Source organism: Castor canadensis, chromosome 14 (assembly GCF_047511655.1).
Source record: "Castor canadensis chromosome 14, mCasCan1.hap1v2, whole genome shotgun sequence".
Lineage (NCBI taxonomy): Eukaryota > Metazoa > Chordata > Mammalia > Rodentia > Castoridae > Castor > Castor canadensis.
This window is the reverse complement of record NC_133399.1, coordinates 45,649,794-45,676,409: the sequence shown is the minus strand read 5'-3', so window position 1 is coordinate 45,676,409 and position 26,616 is coordinate 45,649,794. Positions and strand designations below refer to the sequence as shown.

Genomic DNA, 26,616 nt, shown 5'->3' with positions numbered 1-26,616 from the left:
ATATTCTTATGAAAATAATTTAAGGTATTGCAACACAAACTCATGTCATAAGACCTAATTCTAAAAAGCACACAATAATTACAGTTAACACTTCTTGGGAGCTGACACACAATTATGTGTGATCAAATGGTACTTATATACTATGGTTCAGTAAAGATACAGATATGGCATTAATTGTAAAATAACAATAAATTCAAATGATATTACTTAATTTAATTTTCTGTATCACACCTTGAAAGAGGAACACTATGTAGACAAGTTCTAGTATTTCAAGGAATTAACAAACACCTACTAGTCATACCTTTATGTTTTGTTGCAGAAAGCAGGTCATTTGTGTTCTCTAATTTCTTTTACAATTTTCCTATTTTCTTAAGCATTTCTTTTTCCATTTGATCTTTAGATTCCTCCACCTCCAAAAGATGATCTTGCTTTGTTGGCTAAAAACATTTTAAGAAGCAGAATATCCAAACATGTAATTACAACCTTGCATTTTATAAAACTGTAACAGAACAGTCATTTTCCCCCCTCTACACACATGAAATTCTGCACCCAATGGTTATTATTTACCAAAAGCCTTTGTTTACTTATAATCCCTGAAATGTCTTGGCCTAGTGAGTTTGTTTCTCCTTTGATATCTCTTATCCACAGGAAATCAAGGGAATTCAAATGATAGAAAAGTGGCTCTAGGAATACCTTTGGTTTCAATTTTGATCTTGAATCTAGAATATAAGAAGTGAGTGCAAAAGACTATTGGCCCTCCATTTCCTTATATTCCATGTTGTGTTTCAATCAGCCAGATCAACAGTACTCAGAAAAAAATTCTGTCTGTACTGATCATGTACAGATTATCTTTACCATTATTCCCTAAATCATACAGCATAACAACTATTTAGACTGTATTTGCTTTTGTAAATCATCTAAAGATTATTTAAAGTAATTGAGAGGATTTGTGTAGCTTTTATGTAAGTTCTATGCCATTTTATATAAGGGACTTGATCACGCTTGATTTTGATATTCTTTGGGCTCCTGAAGATACCTAGAGACATCTAACTGTGAATATCTTCCACTTTAAAAAAGCAAGAATTTAAGGCAACAAAAAACTTTACCAAATGCTACTTGAACTTAAAAAGGGAGGCTAACTTATTCAGTAAGACAGTACGCAAATGGTTATAAAAGGGGAAAGAAACCTGATGTCAAGTTTTTTCAATACACCATTTGCTTTAAAATGTAACTCTAAGTTTCTTTATCTAAAGATCTTTCTTCTATACTAAATTTTGTCCCTAATACTGTCTTCTAAATCTAACAATCTATCTAAAGCAAAGAAAAATGCACCACCTATCCATAACTAAAGCCACATACCTTCTCCAGCTTCTTTCAGAAGTTTGTGTAGATCATGCACTGCCTGGGTTGTTCACTACTCTTTGCCTCTGAGTCAGCAGCAGCACTCTAAAAGTTAATCATAAAAAGTTACCCACTGTCCAGTCATCCAATACTCAGATATTGACATGTGTGGTGGAATATTTACCTTGTATATAATAGAGAGCTTTATGTTTGCATTTAATTCATTGTGGAATTTTTCTTCCATACTGGCCTGTTCTTCTTTGGCCTAAAAAGAAAATATCCTAATCAACACAAACTACAGTACATACTAGCAAATCTAGCACACTAGCAAATACTAGTAAATTTAGTTCAAACTAACTTTAGAATGCTTATCAAATGTTAAAATGAAAAATCTGCCAGGTGCTGATGGCTCACTCCTATAATCCAAGCTACTCCAGAAGCAGAGATGGGGAGGATCATGGTTCAAAGCTAGCCTGAAGCAAATAGTTCACAAGACCTTATCTTGGAAAATCCCGATACAAAACAGGGCTGATACAAGTGGCTGAGTATCTACCTAACAGGCTTCACATGAGGCCATGAGTGTGAGGCCCTGAGTTTAAACCCCAGTACAGACAAAAGAGTTTCTGCTGGGTATTGAGGCGGGGGAGAGAGGGAGGGGTTGGAGTGGGTGGTAAGGGAGGGGGTGGGGGCAGGGGGGAGAAATGAACCAAGCCTTGTATGCACATATGAATAATAAAAGAAAAATGAAAAAAAAAAAAAAACAATAACAAAGGCAGTCAGTAAAAATCCCTGTAAACAAGTGATTTGATGAAATTTAAAGCATAAGAGAAAACAGAAAAAAAAAGATTATTTGATAAACTCAAACATCGATTTATAATAAAACCCTCAAAAAACTAAAAAAAAAAAGATAGATTTTTCAATTTATTTTGTAAAGTAAGTAAGAGATAAAAGATGAAAATACCAAAATTGAATTTTCATTATAAAAATGTATTACTTGCAGGATAATATTGAGATTTTAAGTTAAAATAATTAAATTATATTAAAATTAACCTATACTCAATTTTTATACAATATTTTATATATAGCATATATTGTGATTTCTGATTCTCTTTAGACTATGCACACTTGGAAGTATTCTGGTTGTTTTATGGTATTACAGACTGATTATAACATGACATCAATCAGTTGTAGTGATGCATGCCTGTAAATGGGGGAGGGGAAAATATTATATTAACTGAAATTAATTTGGCAGAAGGTTTATAACACCAATCAAAAGCAAAATAGCCTACCCCACTCACAAAGGGTGAGTTTACAAAGGTGATTTACAAAATGTGTGCATACTTTAAAAATGAATGTAACAATCACAGCTCATGGAACATGTTTGGATTTAATTCACAAAAACTTAGGACCACTTCTTAAACATGGATCATTGGAAAATAAGGTAAAACGTTAGCTATCAAGAGTCTTTAAAAAATACTATAAATCCTTTAAATCCAATTAGTCATTTTTCTAGACCAAAATTAATGAGTTATTTTCTCCACACTTGGCCAATAGTCTAAGAATATGACTAATTATGCACACCACATGTTTAATAATTTGACACAAGAATGTAAGTTGTATCCAACATGAAGAAAGATATACTATCTTACCTCTTCTTTTTTGTTTTCAAGATTACACCTAAGCTCTAGAATCTCATTTCCTTTTTCTCTTCCAAGAGCCAGAAGTTCATCTGGTTTGGTTTTTAACTCTGTATTCAGCCATGTATTCTGACCATGTAGCAATTCCTTTTCTTGTTCCAAGCATTTTTCTCGATACTAAAGAAATTTGAGAAAATAACATTTACATATAGTTAGTCAAAAGACTTTCATTTATGGCTGAGGGAACATGCAGAATTTTATTTTAGAACAGAAATACTTACATAGATTCTTAGCTTGCAGAAAACATAAAGAACCACAACAAATTTCAAATAAGATACTTCAAATTGTTCAAATGTTTAATTCCTTTACATTTAAATTTTAATCTAGATGAATTTTGAACAGAGTCCTTTCTGCATTAGAAATTACTTATTACTTGCCTTTCCAAAAACATCAGAAGCTTTGAAGTTCATCCAATGTTAGCTGAAGTTTTTGTTGCAGTGCTTTCTTTAAGTTTTCATTTAGACGTTTAACATCCTCTAACAGAGGTCAAATGAGAATTCGAAAGAAAATGACTAGTTAACACTCAGAGCATAAACATCAAAAAAACCCTCTAGAAATACAAACTTTTAATACAAAGTTAGCAGTTTTCAATCCCTTAAGGTTTCTGTCATAATTAGAAATATTATTTTAACCAACAGATTACAAAGAACCAAAATTTGTACATCTAACCAGATGCATTAATTGTACCACCTATTTTAAGTACATTATTTAGGGTAAATATTCAACATTAACCTTAACTTTCAAGCTACATACCAAAAGCTAAATTTGACAAATAATTCTTTAAAGTACAAAGCAATGGCTAACTCAAAATAATCAAAGTGTATATTTTAAAAATTTTTTTATTCCTTAGCATTCATGTTTTAATGAAAATAATTCTTTTACCAAAGGGAACATAATACTGCTAGGAGTTATATTTGCTTAAGTACAGTGGCTATATTTTATACCCTGATTTTTCTATGTTTACATACCCTATATTCTCTTCCATCTATTTTTAAATACTGGTTTTCCTTTTAGGTTCTAACATTCAATGCTTATTGATAACAACAATGACTGCATAAAATGAAGAACAGGAGCTGGGGCTATAATAAATAGCAGTGTAGTAAAGATTTCTGCTTGTAAATCATGGTCATATTACTATTACTTTGAGATGTTTTTCATTTCTGCACTTTCTAGATACTTCTTCAAACCTTTGATAATAGTTTAAAGAAGGAGAAACAGCAAGACCATTACTCTAAACTCTTTTACACTGATATATAACTGAAGAGGAAGATAGCCTTGAAATGGGGTCATAAAACATGGTAAGCTGTCAATTAAAAGCTGTAACCTCAGACAGAGCCCATTAGAGTCATGCAAAAAGTTCAGGATCGAGGTAAAGGGCACCATACAGAGATAAACACTCATTCCCACATTCCTTTTTCTCCACTTGTAAATAAACTTTCCAAAGTAGGACTCCCCTGCTGTTCTTATCTAAACCTTGGGTCTCTAATCCACTACTAGCCCCTAATTGATGGGAGAGCACATTCCTTGTAACCTGATGCCCTGCACTGCCTTTTAAGTATCCTGTAAATCCTTAGCTTAGTGCTCAGACACAGGTACACGTCTGAGCCCACTGGCATAAAAAATAAAATCTGAGTTCTCCACTCCTCCGAGTGTTGCTTGGTTTCTCATCTGACTATATTGGCAAAACATAACAAAGAAAGATCAGCATTAGAAATAGACTGGAGAAATGGCCCAAACAATGTATGCACATATGAATAAAAGTATAAATAAACAACAAAAAAAATAGCCTGGGGGTTAACTTCTAGTAGCCAGCAAAGAAACTTTGTAGTTAAAGGCTAACAATTTCTTCATACCTGTTGAATACTCAAGTACTTGAAACAATCTCTCATTCATTCTGAGTCTCTTTTTTCAGCTTCTAATTCTTCCCTTGTTCTTGTCAATTGGCTCTGTCATACAAATGAGAAATAAATTAAAGTTGAGCAATCAATATAGGAACTTGAACCTGGAATTGTCACTTCACTTATTATCAGCTGCAATTTCAACTGTACTCTTTCCCTTACATCTTATGTCAAAAAGTTTTTCAAAATTATTCATAATCCCCCCTTGTATTCTTATTTTTTATTTTAAAACATTATTCCTAGGCTCATACTTTCCTCATGTCACTTTTTATCAAGTGGAAGTGTCCTAATTTTTCAAACATGCTTTTTACTTTCTTTTTTGGAGAGGGGGGCAGTACTGGGGTTTAGGGCCTACATGTTGAGCCACTTCACCAGCCCATTTTTGTGAAGGGTTTTTTTCAAAATAGGGTCTTGCAAACAATTTGCCTAGGCTAGCTTCAAACCGTGATTCTCCTAATCTCTGCCCCCTGAGTAGTTAGGATTACAGATGTGAGACACAAGTGCCCAGCTTAAACAAGCTTTTAGACAGTATTTAATATACTTCTAATTTGTTTGCCTTCATAAAGTAGTTCTAAGAAAAAATCACTGCAGTGTTGACTCATGCAAGTAATTCCATCTATTTGGAGATAGGAGGACTTTGGTTCAAGGCCACCCTGGGCAAAAAAGTTAGGTAGACCTTCCTCAAAGAACTAGCCAGGTGCGGTGATACACAATGTAATCACAGCTATGTGGGAGGCAGAGGTAGGTGGATTGTGGATTGAGGCTGGCACCTGGCAAACCTGTAAGACCCTAGGTGAAAAATAACTACAGCAAAAAGGGTTTGGGCATGACTCAAGTGGTAGGCACTGTGTTCAAATCCCAGTACTACCCAAAAAAAAAAATACACAAAATTCTCTTAAAGAAAGAACTACCACTGCATTTGCACTTGTACTTTAGTTCAAATGTTTTTCAAGAAAGAGCCATAGAAATGGAATTTCTTAAAGCTATTTTGTCAAATTGCCTTGCAGTAAGACAGTGGCTAAGTTTTTCTATTTTAAGTACTGATCTCAATCCACTTTTTAAAAAGCTGATTATTTAAACTGAAGGGGAAAAGAGAAGGTGCGGGGCTGGGGGGTGGGGGCAGGGGTGGGGATCAAGTGCTAACATGGGGAGACAGGCAAAAAATAATGAACGTGCTGTTGTTTTAATCTGCAATTTTCTGTTACAAATAGAGAAACATTTCTTATTACTATTGGTAATTTATACAGCACATTTCCTTTGGTATTTCTCCCTGAATGACTTCTTTGTAATTTGAAAGTAGTCAAGTATTAAGGATGCAAACACTTCTTAGTGGTTTATTTGCATTTTAAATTTCTATTGGATTGAGTTTAACATTCATTCCCATTGTAAGTTTTTAAAATATTTTTATGCTCAGAACTCTTAATGTTTTATTGTGTATATTTGAGGTGGACAAAATAATATGGGATACATACACATATGATAGTTAAGCAAACTAATAAATCCTCTCAATCATTTCTATAACCTATTTCACAAAAATCTCAGCACAATACAACTTTTACTATTATCCTCACATTGTATGTTTAATTTTCAGATATCATCCTACATTTGCTTCTTATCCCCTTTAACCTACATCCTGTGTACCACCAAACAGTTTTATTCTATATCTCTGCACATTTCAGCTATCTTACTTCAATTGTTTTAGAAATTTCACCTGCAGATAGAATCGTGTAATATTTTCCTTTGTCTGTGGCTTATTTCACTCAGTGTAATATTTTCCAGGACCTTCCACGCTGTGGATCATGCAAGATCTTTTCAGAAACAGAGTATTACATTGTAACACACGCACACACACACATGCACACACGCACACACATGCACAGGCATGCACAAACATGCGCATGCACACGCCACACCCACACATGCACACACACGCAAACCACACACACACATGTGCACATACACACGGACACCAAACACACACACACACGCACACATACACATGCACACACGCACACCGCACACATACACATACACACCACATGCTTTCACACGGGCACCCACCACACACGCACACACACATGGACACCAAACACGCACGCACACATACACATACGTACACACACGCAAGCACACACATGCACACGCAAGCACACACATGCACACACAAACGCACACACATACACATGTACACAAACGCACACATACACGCACACACACATGCACACACGCACACAATGCACACATGCACACACATGCACGCACAAATGCACACGCACACCACACACATATGCACACACACAAGCGCACACATGCACAGATACACACACCACACACGTACACACACATGCACACACACGCACACACATACAAATGTACATGCACATGCATGAACACACATGCACACACTCATACGCACACGCACACCACATATGCACATGCACATGCACGTGCGTGCACACCACACACACACAAGCGCACACATGCACACCACACACATACACACACATGCACACACACTGACACACACTCATATGCACACGCACACCCCCCACACACACATGCACACACAGGCGCACATGCACGCACACTCACACGCACATGCACACCCACACACCACACTCAATTTTCTTTATGCATTTCTCAAACAACATTGTTTTGATATCTTGGCTAATTTGAAAAGGGCATCAATGAACATGGGAGTGCAGAGTGTAGCTCTCTTTGCAAGGTGACTTCATCCCTTTTGAATACTGTACCCAGAAAACGGATTGCTGAGTCATATGGCAGTTCTCTTTTTATGAACTTCCATATTATTTTCCATCAATGGTTACATGAATTTAGATTTTAATCAACAGTGTACCAGAGTTCCCTTTCCTTGGCATCCTTGCCACCATTTATCAATGCCTATCTTTGATAATAGCCACCATAATGATTTGAGGAGCAGAGGTAGTATCTCATGGTGGCTTTTATTTTTATTTCCCCTTGAACAAGTTTTGAGCACCATTTCATACCTGTAGCCATTTTCATGTCTTCTTTGGAGGAAGGGCTATTTAAGTCCTTTGTCCATTTTTAAAACAGGTTGTTTTCTGCTACTGAGTTTACAGAACTCTTTAAACTCTTTATAAATTTGGGACATTAATCCCTTAGCAGATACATGTCTTGGAAATATTTTTTCCCTCAGTCTTGGTAGATGCTGTTTTGTTTTGTTAATTCCCTTTGCTCTACACAGCTTTGTAGTTTATTGTAGTCCCATTTATTTTTCATTTTGGAGTTTGAACTGCTGGTGTGATTTTACAGAAAGATCATTGCTGAGGTCAACATAACAGAGCTTTTCCCTATGTTGTCTCCTAGTTTTATGGTTTCAGGTCTCACATTTAGGTCTTTCATCAATTTTGGATTGACTGTGTATGATGTAAGATAAGAATTGACCTTTATTCTTTTGAATGTGGAAATTCAGTTTCTCAAATACCATTTCCTGGAACAATACTTTCCATATTGTGTCCTCTTAGTACCCTAGTAAAAAATTAGTGGACAGTATATGTTTAGATTTCTTTCAGGAATCTCCATTCTATTTTACTGGTGTATGTTTCTGTTTTCATTCAGGTACTATTTATATATCTTTGTAGTATTATTGTTTGTTTTTCTGAGACAGTGTCTTGTTATGCAACCCAGGCTGGACTCTAACATGCAATCCTCCACTTCCCAAGCACTGGGATTACAGGTGTGTGCCACCAGGCTCAGTTCTCATATAGTTTTAAGTCAGGAAGTGTGTAACTTCCAACTTTCTTTCTTAATATTGCTTTGCCTATTCATGATTTTTTTGTGGTTGCATACAGATTTCAGGATTATTTCTTCTCTGTTAAGAATGTCATAGGAATTTTGTTAAGAATTGTACTGAATCTGTATATTGCTTTGTGTGATGAACATTATTCTTCTGATATGTGAGCATGGGATAGCTTTCCATGTATTTCTGTTCTCTCAAATTTCTTCCATCAATGCTGTATATAATTTCAGTGTAGAAACATTTTCTCCCTTTGATTAAACTTACTCCTTAAAAGCTTTTTTAATGTTTTCACACACACAGTCCATGTGCTTCTTTTTTGCATCCTAACCATAAGGTGAGATCATATACTCCCTGCTATGATGTTTTGCTCACCACAGGCCTAAACCAACAGAGCAAATTAGCCATCAACTGAAGCTTCCAACTGTGAATCAAAATAAACTTTTCTTCTTTTTAAGCTGATTGTGTTGGGTATTTTGTCACAGTAACAGAAAGCTGATTACAAGGCAGTCAAATATATTACTTTCTACATCCTTCATAATTTTTTGTTCTGTAAAATTTTTTGTATGTTCACAATGCTTTATGAGCTGTAGACCCACATTTTTCTCTTTTTTTAAGTGGATTTATGAAGATTTTGTGACAGCCCGCCTCCCTAAAAGTTTAAGATCTTGCTTTGAGTTTTATTTCTGGACTCTCTGTTCTATAGTTCTCTATATTGATACTTATACCAATATTATGTTTTGATACCTATCACTTTAAAAAATATTTAATTATGTCTAGGCAAGTACTTTCAAACTGATATAACTTTTTTAGAATTAATCAAATTATTTCCACATATTTTCTTCCCAGTCACCTTCAGAGCTACATTACCACATTTCAACATATCTCATTCAGATGTAAGAGTCAAAATGCATGAAATGAATGTATATTAACTTGGAAAAACCTTCCCATCCAGCAGCATGCTGTAACTCCATTTACAGTTTTCAGCAAAATGTTTGAGTTTTCTTAAGTATTTCACACTTTTTGCAACATTATTTCTATGCCATATAGGGCTTTTGTGTTTTTCAGATTCTGGAGGCAGAATTTTTTATCTCAGAGATTTGAAAAAATTATGTTTCTGCCCCAAATCCAATGCATCTTTACAAAATGTAGTAGCAACAGTCTGTCTGGTTAATAAATCAGTGGGCATGACCACTTTATTAACCAATTGTTCACTTGCAACCACTCCTTCTTACATCACTGCTTGAAGGAAACTGTCACCAATGTGAATTCACCCATTGCTTTGATTGCATCAAAACACTTGGACTAATGCCTGAATTATATCAGACAATCAACAGATAATTTCTACTGAGTAAAAAGAATGTCCAACCTATCAATAAAGCATGCAATGATCCAATCAGGAAAACTGTATATACAAACCTGTATATATGCATCTTTTGGTAGTTCTTCCTAATAGGACTTCTTCATCTTCCCATTCACCAAACCCAATCAGAATAGACAGTGTCATATTTACAATTAGCTTTATTTACAGGAATAAATTTTACCTGAATGGCAGTGTTGCAATCCTGAGCAATTTCAAGTTCTTTGTTTTTCTCAGTTAGTACCTCCAGTTGACTGTCTAAATAGAATTTTATAAATATGCATATATTAGATTAAAACTTTCAATGAGTGTTTTTATCCAACTGCCACCCTTACACATTTTTAAATGAAAAAAGTGAAGCCCAGAAAGACTGGGTTGGAATTACACTCCAAAATTGTGAATACAAGTGCATTTTACTGTATTCTGGACCAAAATTTTAAATATGTTACCCAGTGTCCAAAATTAAATGTGTAATAAATAATTCTATTTAATATTTGAAGCAAAAGCATATACAATTAGCAAGTTCCTTATTTTCTAATGACATCTTCTAAATTGAGATCTATCATAACCAGTGAATTTTATTCAGAAAGGAGAAAATCCAGTTATAAAAAAGGACAGGATCAAGAAAGGAAACACAGGGTTGCTTCTAGAAGGAAAGCTATCTAACTCATTCTATGAAGACAGTACGACACTCATCCCAAAACCAGGCAAAGAAACCTCCAAAAAGGAGAACTACAGGCCAATCTCCTTAATGAATATTGATGCAAAAATACTCAATAGAATAATGGCAAACTGAATTCAACAGCACATCAGAAAGCTCATCCACCATGACCAAGTAGGCTTCATCCCAGGGATGCAGGGGTGGTTCAACATACACAAGTCAATAAATGTAATTCAGCACATTAATAGAAGCAAAGACAAAAACCACTTGATCATCTCAATAGATGCAGAAAATAACCTTCGACAAGATCCAACATGACTTCATGATAAAAGCTCTAAGAAAGCTAGGAATAGAAAGAAAGTACCTCAACATTATAAAGCCATATATAACAAACCTACAGCCCACATCATACTTAATCGTGAAAAACTGAAACCATTTCCCCTAAAATCAGGAATGAGACAATGGTGCCCACTATTCCTGCTCCTATTCAACATAGTACTGAGTTGGAGCCACCAGTGGAACCGTGCCTGTGTGGTTTGGCATTTGGCCTTGTGAGAAAGCTCCAAGGAACTGAGGCAAAGGTCTCAGGAGTAGATATCCAGAAAAACAACAGGGCTCAAGGTTCCCCAGATGGTTTCAACAATTCCCCTTTTTTATTTTTAGCTTTCTCACAAGGCCAAATGCCAAATCACACAGGCATGGCCCCACTGCTGGCTCTAACAATGCTGAAATTCCCAGCCAGAGCAATTAGGCAAGAAGAAGAAATAAAAGGTATACAAATAGGTTTTAAAAATTGTTAAAATATCTCTATTTGCAGATGATAGGATCCTATACCTTAAAGACCCAAAAAACTCTTACCCAAAAACTTCTAGACACCATCCACAGCTACAGCTGGGTGACAGGATACAAAATCAACTTACAAAATCTTTAGCTTTTCTATACACCAATAACAAACAAACTGAGAAAGAATATATGAACAAAATTCCATTTACAATAACCTCAAAAAAATCAATTACCTAGGACTAACTTAACAAGGAATGTGAATTACCTCTACTAGGAGAACTACACACTCCTGAAGAAAGAGATTGAGGAAGACTATAGAAGGTGAAGAGATCTCCTATGCTCATGGATTGGTAGAATCAACATAGCAAAAATGCCTATACTACCAAAAGCAATCTACATGTTTATTGCAATTCCCATCAAAATCCCAATGACATTCATCACAAAGACTGAAAAATCTACCCTACAATTTGTTTGGAAACACAAGAGACCACGAATAGCCAAAGCAATACTAGCAAAAAGAACAATGTTGGTGGTATCACAATATCTGACTTCAAACTATATTACAAAGCAATAGCAATAAAAACAGCATGGTACTGGTACAAAAACACACATGAAGACCAGTGAACAGAATAGAGGACCCGGATATGAACCCACACTACTATGCCCACCTTATTTTTGACAAAGGTGCCAAAAACATATGATGGAGAAAAGACAGCCTCTTCAACAAATGTTGTTGGAAAAAGTAGTTATCTGTCTGTAAAAAACTGAAACTAGACCCATGTTTATCACCCTTTACTAGTATCAACTCAAAATAGATCAAGGATCTTAATATTAAATCCCAAACTCTAAAGTTGGTATAAGAAAGAGTGGAAAATACTCTGGAACTAATAGCTATAGGCAAGGACTTTCTCAATGGAACCCCAGCAGCTCAGCAACTAAGAGATAGCATAGATAAATGAGACTTCATAAAACTAAAAAGCTTCTGCTCAACAAAAGAAATGGTCTGTAAACTGAAGAGAACACCCACAGAGTGGGAGAAAATATTCACCAGCTACACATCAGAGAAAGGACTGATATCCAGAATATATAGGGAACTTAAAAAACTAAATTCTCCCAAAATTAATGAACCAATAAGGAAATGGGCAAGTGAACTAAACAGAACTTTCTCAAATGAAGAAATTCAAATGGCCAAAAAACACATGGAAAATGCTCACCATCTCTAGCCATAAAGGAAATGCAAATCAAAACCACTCTAAGATTCCATCTCACCCTTTCAGAATAGCCATCATCAAAAACACCACCAACAACAGGTGTTGGTGAGGATGTGAGAAAAAAGGAACCCTTTTACATTGCTGGTGGGAATGCAAGCTGGTGCAACCACTCTGGAAAAAAATTTGGAGACTTCTTAAAAATCTAAACATAGACCTGCCATATGATCCAGCAATCCCACTCTTCGGGATATACCCAAAGGAATGCAACACAGGTTACTCCAGAGGTGCCTGCACACCCATGTTTATTGCAGCGCTATTCACAATATCCAAGTTATGGAAACAGCCAAGATACCCCACTACTAACGAATGCATTAAGAAAATGAGGTATTTATATACAATGGAATTCTACTCAGCCATGAAGAAGAATGAAATCTTATCATTTTGAAGGAAATGGATGGAGCTGGAGAACATCATTCTGAGCGAGGTCAGCCAGGCTCAGAAGACCAAAAATCGTATGTTCTCCCTCCTATGTGGACTTTAGATCTAGGGCAAATGAAGCAATGTGGATGGACTTGGGTCACATGATAAGGTGAGAGCACACAAGGGAAATATGGGGATTGGTAAGAAACCCAAAAAACATGATAGTATTTGAGGTCCTCACTGCAGAGGATCTAATACAGAAACTTTAAATCTACAGAGGTCAATGTGAGAAGGGGATCAAGATCTAGAGAAAAGGTCAGTTAGAGATGAATCAACTTAGATTGTAACACATTTATTCATGGAAGCAATGCTGGGACTCTCCCTGTATAGCTATCCTTATCTCAAGTAGTAAAAATGCTTTGTCTTTCTTATTATTGTTTATACTCTCTCTTCAACATAATTAGAAATAAGGGCAGAACAGATTCTGCCTGAAAGCAAGGGTGGGTGAAGGAGAGAGGGAGGGGACTAGGCGTAGGGGCTAGAAATGACCCAAACAATGTATGCCCATATGAATAAACAAGAAAAAAAGAGAACACAGTCTGAGCTGTTATGTCCACAGTGTTGCTAACACAACCTTGACACCCTGACTTCTGGGAGGAAGGATGTCTAGAGGTGCTATAATTGAGCACTTCCCTTGCTTTAAGTTAGTTAGGTTGTGATAAAACTCCAGTGGATTAGACTGTAGTAAAATGATTTCCTTTACAGTCAGATATTGTTAAGAACATGAAGAAAATGCTGTGTCTGGATTCCAAAATAGCTATATGTTTCTTCCCTCTGCTAGAGTGAAGAGGGTCTTTTTGTTATTTTTCATGATCTTTACTGTAAGAACCTCATCATGGGGCTTTTAGAAGTAAAAACAAAAAAAGCATAAGTATGACAAGTAGGTAAAAATAGATCCTCTTGGACTTTTTAACTTTCAAATTTGCCCATCCTGAGACTCATGATTTCATAAAACAAGGTTTAAGTGTTCTTAACCTGATTGTACTTCCTGCAGAGGTTTTGCTTCTGCATTCAACTCTGATAAGCATGATTGTTGGTGTCTCACTGTGTCTTCAATTCTGAGGTCAGCCTTTTTGCCAAGCAGCATCATTCTCTGATGGATCTTTCAAAAGATGAAAAGCTGATTTTTAGTTTGCTCGGCTTTTTATTCTTGTGAAAACTGGACTGATGGCTTCCAAGTTCATTAACATTCTGATCTGGAAGGCAGGCACCTTTTCCTTTTATGTTTATACCAAGTAAAAACACAATCCAGCAATCCAACAAACAGGAACTTTCATTCACTCCACACACTTTGTTTTCTACACTGATTTCCCTAGATCAGCCATCATCTTCTGCCTCAATCCACAACCCAGGGTTAATCTGCTCATGCACACTGACTCTTTCCTGAATACTAAACCAAACAGACACTTTTTGACTCTCATTTCAGTTAACTTATCTATAGAATTTTCAGATATGAGAAATCATTGAAGAACTATTCTCTTGATATGATTTTATTTTCTTCTTTTCTAGCTACTACAGTCTCTTTTATCACTTTTAAGGCCTTAGTGTCAGTTTGCTTTTCTTTTTTCTTTCTTTTCTTGTGTGTGGTGCAGGAGATGGAACCTGAGATTGAGAACATACTAAAAAGGTTCTCTAATTCTGATCTGTGTATGTTCTTAGCCTTGTGTGTCTTCTTAACTTACCATCAACCTAGGAGGTTTGTTCTAAGTCTTTTTATTTTATATTCATCTCACAGATCTCATATTCTTCTAAAGTATTGTTCACTAAATCCTCCTCCTCAGACCACAAGCCTGTTGTACTACATTTGCTTCTGATCTAAAAATGACATCACATATCATCCTTTTGAATCTGTAAGTTGTTCATTCCTTGTAAGGAATAACAAAATAATTTTCATTTTATTTTATTTCATTTTATTATTACATGTAATAATAAATAACCACATTGCTGTTACATATTTTATTTAAGCTTGTGGTCATTAAAGTCACTTTAGTGATTTAAGGTCCTCTAAATACTATGCATTGATATCAAACATTTCATTTAATTATTCTTAATGATCCACTTAAATAATAGCATATGGATGCAAAGCATTTTCAGCATAAAATTGAAATTCAAGAAAAGTAAGAACAGAACCACAAAACTAAAACCTTAATATTAAGCCAAATCTTCACCACAATAACACAAATCATACACCTAAACTTTATGAATTTCTGAGACAAGTCCACATTTTTCCTGCTTTCCAGCAAAATTGAAATAACAAAATCTAGTTTTTATTGTTCTGTAGCGAAAAGCCTGCTATATCAATTTGGAAGCTGATTTTTCACAAGGTAGAAATGGGACCCTAGTGCAGCATGAAATATGGTTCTGATTCAACAGATATTATCAAAACCTGCATTCCTTATCTTAATTGTAATCATACAGGGCACCTAAATTCATTCTTTCAACAATCCTCATGACTTAGTTTTCCCTTGGGGGTTTTGTGTACCTTTGTGATTTTATACAATTATAACAAAGCTCCTTCTTGTGTCTGTATGTGCAACAGTAGCATTGGGTACTTGTATGCACTGTTTATAAACTCTGGTGGAGAAATGCAGAAGTCGTGACTCTGTCCCAAAGGTACTTATAAGGCCTTTCCTGGCCACAGTGCCAGGCTGGACACCACCTCCAGGAGGGCTGACTGCAATGCCAGCTTACTTTGCTTTCAAAAACCACACTACATTTTTAAACTGAATGACTACTCCCAAACTAAAACCACAAGAAAAAATCCTCATTCAAAATCAGTTATAAATAAGGAAATCTTAAGAGCTGATACTAAGAACTTTAAAATTTTTAGGGGTATGAGGAGTATCACCAGTTGAACAAGTACAAATGTACACCTTTGGAGAAATGTTTCCACTTCAGTGTCCTTTTCCTCATCTTGATTCACTGGGATACAACATTTGCTAGTTGATCTAGACTTTGTCAGTTTGTCAAAGAAGAACTTTCTGAGTTATGCATCTACTGCTTAAGTACATTCCACACATCAAGAAATTATACATTTTTACATTTAAAATATCTTAATACATCTATAATGTAATATACTTTTGGTCACAGTACAAACTGGAAGAAATAAACAAGGCTGTATAGGTGATTTTTGCACATTTCACAAAGAAATCATGTATAATAATACTCTAATTGCTCCAGAAAGTCAGTATTCTTGCAGCAAATGCATGGAGAGGATGCATGATAGTTGATTTCACAGCAGTCAAGATACCTTTCCCTGGACTCCATTATACCCCAGACCAGGATTTCAACATGAAGACAAATAGAGGTGGGGAAGATTTTCTGACTCAGAACATGCATATTATGAAAGTTACTTTATGAAATGGTGTGACTAACAATGATTTTGGGTGTAGCTGTCTCTGTAATGGATGAATAGGAGTTTCAAGGCTCCTTCTGAAACAGTGAAGTAACAGTGTGTAAGGGAAGAAAATGAGAGGAGGTGGGAACAGAAGTGAGCACACAGTTCTTTGTCACCAACAAATTCTCTTACATATGCAGGAGGCAGTTCCTGGAGGGAGTAAGTTTTCTGAAATGAGCCCTGAAGAAGGTTAGAAGGGCAGCTATTCAACAAATGTTTGAAATAGTCAATATCACAGTGTTAGTCATCTTCAACCAGCATCTCTGATGGTGTTCTTTTTCTCCATTGCAACTCAAAAAGAATGGAATTTGAAGATCTGTGAGACATATGCTACTGAAATGTTTTTAACAATATAAATCTGATTACTACATTCTTCCCCATAGATCATACTGAATTTTCCCATAAAGCATGAAAAACTAAGATATGTTACAATATTCGACATTAGCTTAAAGACATTGTGAGCAGATGCATAACTAGGTTACAGTGGTGAGTGAGGATGAAGAATATTGAAAAGCTTCCTGGAGCCAAATGCAAAATCCATTTTTACATGTTCACTCCCAGTACCTTAGAGAAGAACTACCAAGAAGAAGCTACCAAAGTCAGAATCCCAGGAAGGAACAGATCATTCACCACCTCCTTCCAGCTGAAAACATAGAGTAAGGGAAAGGGCTAAAAGAACATTCTAGCTGTTCCAGATACCCAGGAATTAAAAACAACTTAATTTGGTGGAAATGAAGATCAAATCCATGAATAACAAATTGCCTAGGAGGTATTTTTTATACAAAATATAGGAGTTCAGGATTCACATAAGGAAACGTTAAAGCTGATTGTGGAAAATATGTGTTATGATTTGAAATGAATCCAATGACTAAAATGACAACTTATGAAAACTAGTAACTTCCATGCACTTGCAGAACCTACACTGACCTTTGTCAACAGGGATAAGGACGATCCATGAAGTGAGATGAGACATTCAAATATGGCTGCAGAATCTTTGCTTTGCCAAATTTTCAGTTACTCTTTGTAAGCTAAACACAGATTCAGTTAGCATGCTGAGCATAAGGAAATGAAATTGTGTTGACTTACCCAAACCTGAAGCTATCAAGTTAACAGAACTCCAAGCACAATGGTAGGAAAATCAGTTTAAAAATTCCTCTGATTATTGTATGTACGCCATCTAAGACTTCTTTGCTACACAATTAGAAAAAAAATCTGAATTATTTGTTTGCTCTATATAAGTTCAACAATATTTTTTGTCTTGCAGAATTAGTATATTAATAAAATTAATGTACTTATTTTGATATTGCATTGTATTTTTAACCTAGAATAACATAAGCTATCCTGTAATATTATAGCATCATAAATTGATTAGCCATTTTATCTCAAATAGTTATTTTTATAATAAAAGTATTTTCAACAGATGTTATTTCCTAAAGCAAGTAGTTAACACTGTATATATGAAAATGTCTTACACTGCTGTCTATTTTATGTTCACTTAAATACTGAAATTCTGTTACTTATTTTATTATTTTAGCAGCACTGGGGTTTGAACTCAAGTCCTCACTGTATTACATATTTTTTTGAACGCTTATTTACTTTATTCACAGAACGGAGACCATCAGTGCAAAACAAAAGAAAGCACCAAGTAAAAATCAAGTGAAAAAGAGAAAAAAGAAGAGAACTACTAATTAAAGCTAACATGGTTATTTATTTGTGTATGTACTATTAAAAGGATATTTATTTAATGCTAAAAGACCATGGGTATTTTTTTATTCAAAATTCCTTTTAAAACAGGAAATTTTTGTAAACCTTTTTTAAAAATTATGCTTCTAAATAAACCTTCTGGGGAACTTTTTGGTCTGTTAATTTGCACAAAAACTCAACTCATCTATAATCATTGTTGCATAAACTACTTTCATAAGTGGCTACAATGTATGCAAAGAGCTGAAAAACAGTAGGGCTCAGGTTTTCCACTGTTCTGAAAACAATTGGAGTCTGTTCTCAAGAGGAAGGGTTCCCACGCCCTAATGTATACAAACCAAGTTAGCCTTTCTAACTGACATCCTGAAGTCATTTTTACATCAAGTATTTGACTTAACAAATATTTCCAAATCAATTTATTCTTATTATCCTGACAGCTGGCATCATAACACTTTAGCAAAATTACTTAAAATTAGCCAAATATCTAAGATAGATACATGTATAAAAGATAAATTAAAACCATTAAAAAGTGATAGATACCATAATTTGTCCTTGGCGGTAACTTGGACAATATTCAGAAATGATTGTGAAATTAAAACCTAAGATAAAAACTGTACATCATGTACTTGAATGACTTACATTTTAGAAAACAGGCAGTCTTTCACTGTTAAACACTTAGTGTCTCTGGTGGGTTGAATTTTTGTACTTCTATTGATGGTTGTGCACGGTGTGGTGCTTTGAGGTAGGTCTGGTGAAGGTCCACCAGAAGAGGCTTAAGATTTTCCAAGGTGTATCCAGTCTTTCTCACTAATGATTCAGGTCAACTTTGTCCTGTGACTGTGTAGAGTACTAAATGAAAGGCTACTCCAGCAATAAATGATGGTAAATATTTGAGGTATGGGTCAGCATCTATCAAATTTAATTCTCCCATAAACATTGCTAAACTTTCAACTTTGCAGTTTGCAGGCTGCTGATGCAGAAAGTATTGGGTAAGAAACTGGCTTACTGTTGGTGAAACTAAGTCAAAAGCAAAGACTTTCAAAACCAGATGCTCCATCCTTAGAACTTGTTTCTTAGTATAGGTGTCATCTGTAATGTACACAAACTCTGCTACTTCTGGGGGGTATATTAATTCAAACTTGAAGCTAGCAGCATAGCAGCAGTGCCCACAAGCTGAAGCTTTCCTCTCAACACAGACATTGAAGAGAGGAATCCATCAACGTAATTCACAGTCAAGTGCAGGGTCTCATTCTGTAGTTTATATTCTTCTCCCATTTCAACCATCCAGTCCATAAGGATAGCCCTCAAACTGTTAGTGATGTCTGGCTGCTTCTTCACAGAACCCACTTTAGGTTTACATTTAATCTTCATTTCCCAAGGTGTGTGTGAATATCTTCATGGTAGTCTGGAACTTCATTAACACTCACTGGCTTTTCATCTTCTAATACAATTGACGTATTATAGTTTGTGGTGGCTCTAAACTACCATGCATAGGATAATCAAAAGGTACCAGGGGTTTTCTTGTTCCTGGTAAAGCAAGAGCTGCATTAAAAGCTAGGACATCCTCAAGCTCTGTTGGGTTAGATTCAGCCGGCCTCTTTTGAGTCTGTTCTTCTGCTTCATCCAGATGAATGGTGAATGGAGGCTGTTTACTGTTTGCTGTACAAGGATGAACAGTAGCCGCATGCTCATCAGTTACCGGAAAATCCTTCAGAGGTGCAACCCATCGCGTCTTGGCCTCTGCAGCGGCGGGGGACCCGCGCGTTCCCAGTCTTCAGTACCGCCAGAGCTGCCTGGGTCCGCGGCTGCTGGGTGGGCGCTGCCTTCTCCAGGTTGATGTCCTGGTGTTCTTGGTGCTCGGTCTGCTGCAATGTTAGCTAGCAGTGCCAAGCCCAGCTCGCGGGACACAGGCCTCAGCGCTGAGCTGCCTAGCATCACTGCTTCCGGTGCAGGTGGCGCGATCAGTCAGCGGTTCCAAGCAGCCTGCGCTCTGCCCCGCCGACCCATGCGCCCGCTGCAGCCTGTGCCAGCCTGCGCACCCACCGGCTCACCCGGCTCCGCCCGTGCAGGACGCACTGCTGAGCGTGCAGGACCAAGAGCTACCTGAAATGTGTGCATTACGTAGTTAAAGACGAAATAATTCAGAATCTCTCGAGGAACTGGCCAAGGAATAAAGAGATATTTATCATCTTCAGATGCTTTTAGTAGGTTTTAAGTTCTTGTCTTACTTTTTCCAACAAGGAGCATAAAGGATAAATTCTTAAGTTCACTTGTGAGGAAACGCTGTGAGACAGTGTGCCTACTCATGTAAATATAGAGGACAAATCACCAGTAATCAGAAAGCAGTCATTCTGGAGAATAATAAACAAGTGAGACTCTTAGGTTAATAAAAATGTCACATGTTATTAAGTTAATGGCAGTGTAGATAAAAAGTACAGCCAATTGATTTCTTTTTAGTCCTAAACCTCATTATTGATTATTAAAGTGTCAAATCAACACACTTCTTTCTTTCTTTCTTTCTTTTTTGCTTTGCATGAAACCCTTGAGAGAGCAATTATTTAAAAATGCCTCAGAGGCCAACAGGAAAAGGGGACCAGGAACTAGAGAAAAGGTTAGATCAAAAAGAATTAACCTAGAAGGTAACGCACACGCACAGGAAATTAATGTGAGTCAACTCCCTGTATAGCTATCCCTATCTCAACCAGCAAAAACCCTTGTTCCTTCCTATTATTGCTTATACTCTCTCTTCAACAAAATTAGAGATAAGGGCAAAATAGTTTCTGCCGGGTATTGGGGGGGGAGACGGAGGGGGCAGAGTTGGTGGTAAGGGAGGGGGTGGGGGCAGGGGGGGAGAAATGATCCAAGCCTTGTATGCACATATGAATAATTAAACTATAAAAAATGCCTCAGAGGATGCAGCTTGTTACTGAAATGCGTTTTACCATATGTGAATAAAAATGAAAAATATTCAGAAAGTCATTGATGAACTGACTTAGTCAGCATTTAGTCTACACAAGGCTTATAGACGTGGATTATGTAAGTGGTCCTGTGCTGTACGAATTTGTTACCTAACATCATCCAAAAAGGTGGCTTACCATTTATGAGAAACCGAAGGGTCATTTCAGTCTTCTACTGGGAAAGACGTTCACACTGTTGCCCTTAAAAATGAAGAAAGGAGCCAGATTTGGTGGCACATGCCCCTGATTGGATTGCTCTGGAAGCTGAAGCAGGAAGATGAAGAGATAAAAAGCATAGCTATACTGTGAGTTCAAAGCCACCTTGGGCTACATAGCCAGAAACATTCTCAAAAATAAGTCAACAAATAAATAAGTGATAAAATGTTTTCTAATCCTTGAGTATATGGTTCATGGTCTAGAATAAATGATCTATTTATTTATTGGGGGATATTGATCAATTAACTTATTATGTGGATTTGAAGTTATTAGTTGAGGTACTAGAATGCATACTGTGGCTCAGACTGGGGCACCAGTACTGCAGTAGAGAATTTCAACATAAGAAATAAATAATGCATAGCTAAATATTTCTCTATAATATTATCCGAATGGTTGGGGGATGTAGCTCAGTGGTAGAGTGCTTTTCTAATTCACATGTGGCCCTGGGCTAGAACAACCACCACATAAATGAAAACAATATTTTTCTCTTAATTGATGAATTTTTGTGTTTTGAAAAATATAGCTGGGTTTGTCAATATCCAATTATGCTTATTCAGAAAATGATTTCTGACGTGATATGAATGTAGACTGTAGGTGTAAACTAAACCCTAGTAGTACTTGGGATTGACAGAGATGATGGGAAGAAAAGCTTTTGAAAAATTGGTGGTGAGGGAGAACAGAAGGACTATGTGGGAGATGAAATGCTACATGAATGTTCACCATACCTTCTCAATCGTAACTACACCCTGCATCTTCAGCACAGTCCTATCTTCAACATGACTTTACTTCCTGGAAGAGAAAGACAGAACTTTATGCCTGGGTCTGCCAGACAGCACATAAAAAAGAGTCATGAGATAATAAACATGGCACTCTTTTGAAACTGGGAGGAGTAAATATCTTATCCAGGTTGGGAAGTCAATTATTTGTAGCAACTTAGTCTAAATATATGAGAACATAAAATTGACATGTGTTATAAGTTAGGTTGCTTATGTCCCTTAGCATAAGATGCTCATACAGTGTCATTGTCCCTACAGTGAGTCAACAATCCATTTCCCCCATGATTTCCACTAGCTTCAGTCTCACAATAGCACAAAAGCTTGGAATTAGATGCTCCAGTAGGAAGTCTATTGTATTCTTTGTTATATGTCACTGTTAGAGAGAATAATCCTTCAAAAGTAAACTGTCTCTTGAAATTGCATTGCAGATCTAATTATGAAACCTTGTGTTTTAAGAAATTACAATGTGCTCTAAAATGAAAAAGAGGTAGTGCTATAATTAATTAACTAAACAATTCAAGATATAGTATTGAACATTTAATAATATCAGTCATTCCTTTATGTGTTGCTAATATATTGTAGAATAAAACTGGCAAAGATTCTTGTGTACATGGAGCTTATATTCTACTGGGAGGAGACAGGAAATAAGCAAAATTCTTCAGTAAGAAAATTAGAAATTAAATTAAATTGAGATAAATATTTTTGGGAAAATAAAATAGAGGCAAAAATGCAAGAAGGACATTTCATAGATTTATATAGAGTAAGACACATTGAGAAGGCAATATTTGAGAAATGAAGAATTACAAATAGTCATATGTATATAATATGGAGGAGAGATGCTCTTGTCTATGGGAACATCCAATGCAAATATTATCTGTCAACAGAATGGTTGGAGCATTAAAAGAACATCAAAGAGGCCATAATGGCTGCACTAGAATGAAAAAAGACATAGCTCATAAGGGACTAGATTGTGTAGATTCTTTTATATCACTGTGAAACGTCTGGATTCAGTTCCATGAAAAATACAGATTCACTGGCAGAATGTGGATAGAAAGTCATATGATCTAGGTTAGCTAGTAATGGGATCACTCTAAATTATTAATTATCTAAGTTATCAATAAGATCTAAATTAGTTATTAATAGATGATCTATTAAGCATAGGGTCTATGGAGACAAAGATAGAAAAAGAGGAAATAGTAGGAAGTCTCTGAAATAACTAGACCAGAGGTAAGGGTGAGTCAGACCAGGGGAGTATTTGTTTCAATAGGATGAAGGGATCAGATACTAGATTTCCTTTATAGAACCAATGGATTCCCTGATGGATAAAAGAAGACTATAGGAAAGAGGAGTTAAGTAGGATTGTAAGCATTTGGTCTATAAGAATATAGTTGTCATTATTTTAGATATAGAAGATTGTGAGGATTGGAGAGAGATATGTCAGTTTGACATGCGGAGTTTGAAATGTCTTCTAGATCTTCAAGTGGAATATCAAATCTGAAGTTCCCTATAGTACAGCCTGTCAAGGTAAGTATCTGGGTGAAATCTCCAGCAGTGACTGCAGATAGAGAAGTATAGAGGCCTAGCCCTCTAACATTAAAACCTTTAGGAGAAGAAGATAAATAAGCCAAAGTGATGTATAAGAATTTAGTGTGAACCAAAGTTATTCTTCTGGGCTTCTGTTATCAGCTCACTCAGTTGGCATTGCTCACTGAGCATAGAGGGTGTTGGTTGCCTTCAGATTATTTTCAATAATTTATAGGACTGTGAGATGAAGAGAGGATTAGAATGCCAACCAACAGTAATTCCCTGAAAATCAAGTACATTTCTGGGGTTATAGGATGTTCACTACATTAAATGCTACTCACTTATAACTCAAAGATGATAAAATCTGAGATTTCTTCATTCATAGTTGTATAAAAGACTGCAGAAAAGCTTAATAAAATATTGAAAAAAGATTTAAGTAAGAAGTAAGAAGAAAGTTTGAGACAGGTCATTCGTTAGGAGTTTTGCTGAAAGTGAGAGCAAATAAAGGCATAAACAACTGGAATAATGAAAAAAAGCATCATTTCTCATAAACAAGGAGAATATGAAGTACTATGTGCTGATTGATATGATTAAATAGAAAAGGGAAAATGAGGAAGGTAGAAAAAGGAGAAGTTGAGCATTGTCTTGAGTTGGCAAGATAGGAAGGAACTTATACACAAGTAAGAATGTTGCACATACATAGGAACAAGACAGGTCACAATACAGTGAGTGCTACAGTTTGAATGTCACCTCTGAAACTTGGGTAGAAATTTAATATACCTTATAACAGCATCAACTGGCAGAACCTTTAAGAGGTGATTTGGTAATGGGAGCTTTGCTCTTATAGGGAATTAATGTCTTTATCATGGAAGCCATTTCTTTATAAAACAAATTTGGCTTACACTCTTTGTATGTTTGTTCTCTCTATCTCAATGCACAAGGGTCAAGGGTCACAAGGATTCTTCCCTCTGTAATGGGACAACAGAATAAATTGGCCATTGCCATTTTATTTTGGACTACACAGCGTCCAAGAACCATGAGAAATAGGTCACAATGGTTTATAAATAACAAAGTCTGTGGTATTCTGTTATAGTAGCACAAAAAAATTAAGGGAAGGAGGAAAAGGCAGGTAGGTGGAGAGTTTGGTATTGTACTTAATGGAGGTGTTCCTGTAATTGCTTCAATTATTCTTGTACAAGTAGGGAGCAAGATAAACCATTAAGAGTAATTGTGGGGTATTGACGGATTTAGAAGATTGTAAAAGAATGTGGTAGACAAGCAGGTGAGTGGGAGGGTGAAAGGATTTGAGAGATAAACAGTGGCAATGATTCTATTGGTATTCAAGTTACACAGTTAAATAGGAAACACAGCTTTTGTCTTAAATTTCTTTTCAGGCATACTCAGCTTCATGGGCACAGATGTAGGAAAGACAGAACATTGCTTTTTTCCAAAGTTGTTATTTAGTTAAGGAAGTGCAATGAAGCAAAAGTGGGGGAGGAAGTAGAAAGTGTGTTTAAGAGGGTCCTTTTAACTGTTGATTATTCTAAGTGCATTTGAGTGGGTTTATTCATGTGCCTTACCTGCCAAGATGGAATTTCATGAAGAGCAAAATGCTAATGTGTGGCTGTCTCTCAAGCAAAACTGAAAAATTTTTGGAGGAAAAGAAGCTATGGTATTTTTAAGAACCAGAGAAGATTTCAGGTAGTGGTTACTATATAATCTCAGATTTTGTCAAAGTACTACAAATTGAATGAGCTCATGAATGGTTCTGCCTTAGGAATTATGCATTGTTTGAGATCAACACAATAATTCTCTTTATCAGTTCTTATTTCTGTGACAAAATAGCTGAGAATAATGACATATAGGATGAAGGACATATGTTGACCTCACAGTTTCAGAGGCTTCAGTCCAAGGACAGCAGGATCCATTGCTTTGGAACTGAGGCAAGGAAGAAAGAAAGAGCATGTAGCAGAGGAGGACACTGACCTGACAGCCATGGGGAAGCAGAGAAAGAAAGGGACAAGGAAAGATACCCTTCAACGATACACCTCAAGTAACTGGTAACAGCATTTCAGTTTGGAAACTTTAATAGAACCCAATGTATTATTCAGCTTAAACACCTTTGTTAACATGAATAAGAAACCATATCCATATAAGCAGATTATAGTGGATATTGTTCAGTCATCCACGAAATTTGCAAAAATGACAAAAGTGGCCTGCTTAGATCAAATCATTTCAGGGGTAGATAATATACACTGTTCTTGGAAAGCTATAAAGACACATGATTCTCCCATCTTGCCCAAATTTGTGATTTATTTTCTGTTCTCTCACTCAGTGACAGCACATGGTTGAGGTGATAATGGAAGCTGGAAGCATGAGCTTATCATGGTGAGCTGAAGTCCACATATATACCACTGAGTAAGTAAGGATTATGATAAACAGATCTACCTTCTTATTAGAAATCTTGTGCAAGACAAATTTGAAATTCTAATGAATAATCATGTGTATATGCATATATACATTTATTTACACATAAATATATGCCTATGTTTATATAAATGAATATTGATATATTTATATAGAAACATATCCATATTTATACATATAATTTTTTACTTATAAGAAAGAAGTCACCATAAGACTTGTGTAACTAGCCCTCATTGTCAAGAAGATCACATACATATGGAATAGATTTCAGAAAAAAAGAATTAATGGGCTATTAGAAATTGCTGAGGTTAGAATTTGTCTTTGCCGCAGTAAAATATATATTGTTGGTTTTGGGGTAGTGGTATTGAGATTTAAAAAGCTGTAAACACATTATATAGGGTAACACAGC

The 26,616-nt window shown here is 36.0% G+C and overlaps 2 pseudogenes; both read right to left on the bottom strand.

Moving 5' to 3' along the window:
* LOC109676473 (nucleoprotein TPR-like) overlaps nt 1-14,299 on the bottom strand; it is a 33,895-nt pseudogene extending 19,596 nt beyond the window's left edge.
* Nucleotides 14,300-18,974: 4,675 nt separating this feature from the next.
* Nucleotides 18,975-20,242, bottom strand: LOC109676475 (cyclin-A2 pseudogene; annotated as a pseudogene).
* Between the last annotated feature and the right edge of the window lie 6,374 nt (nt 20,243-26,616).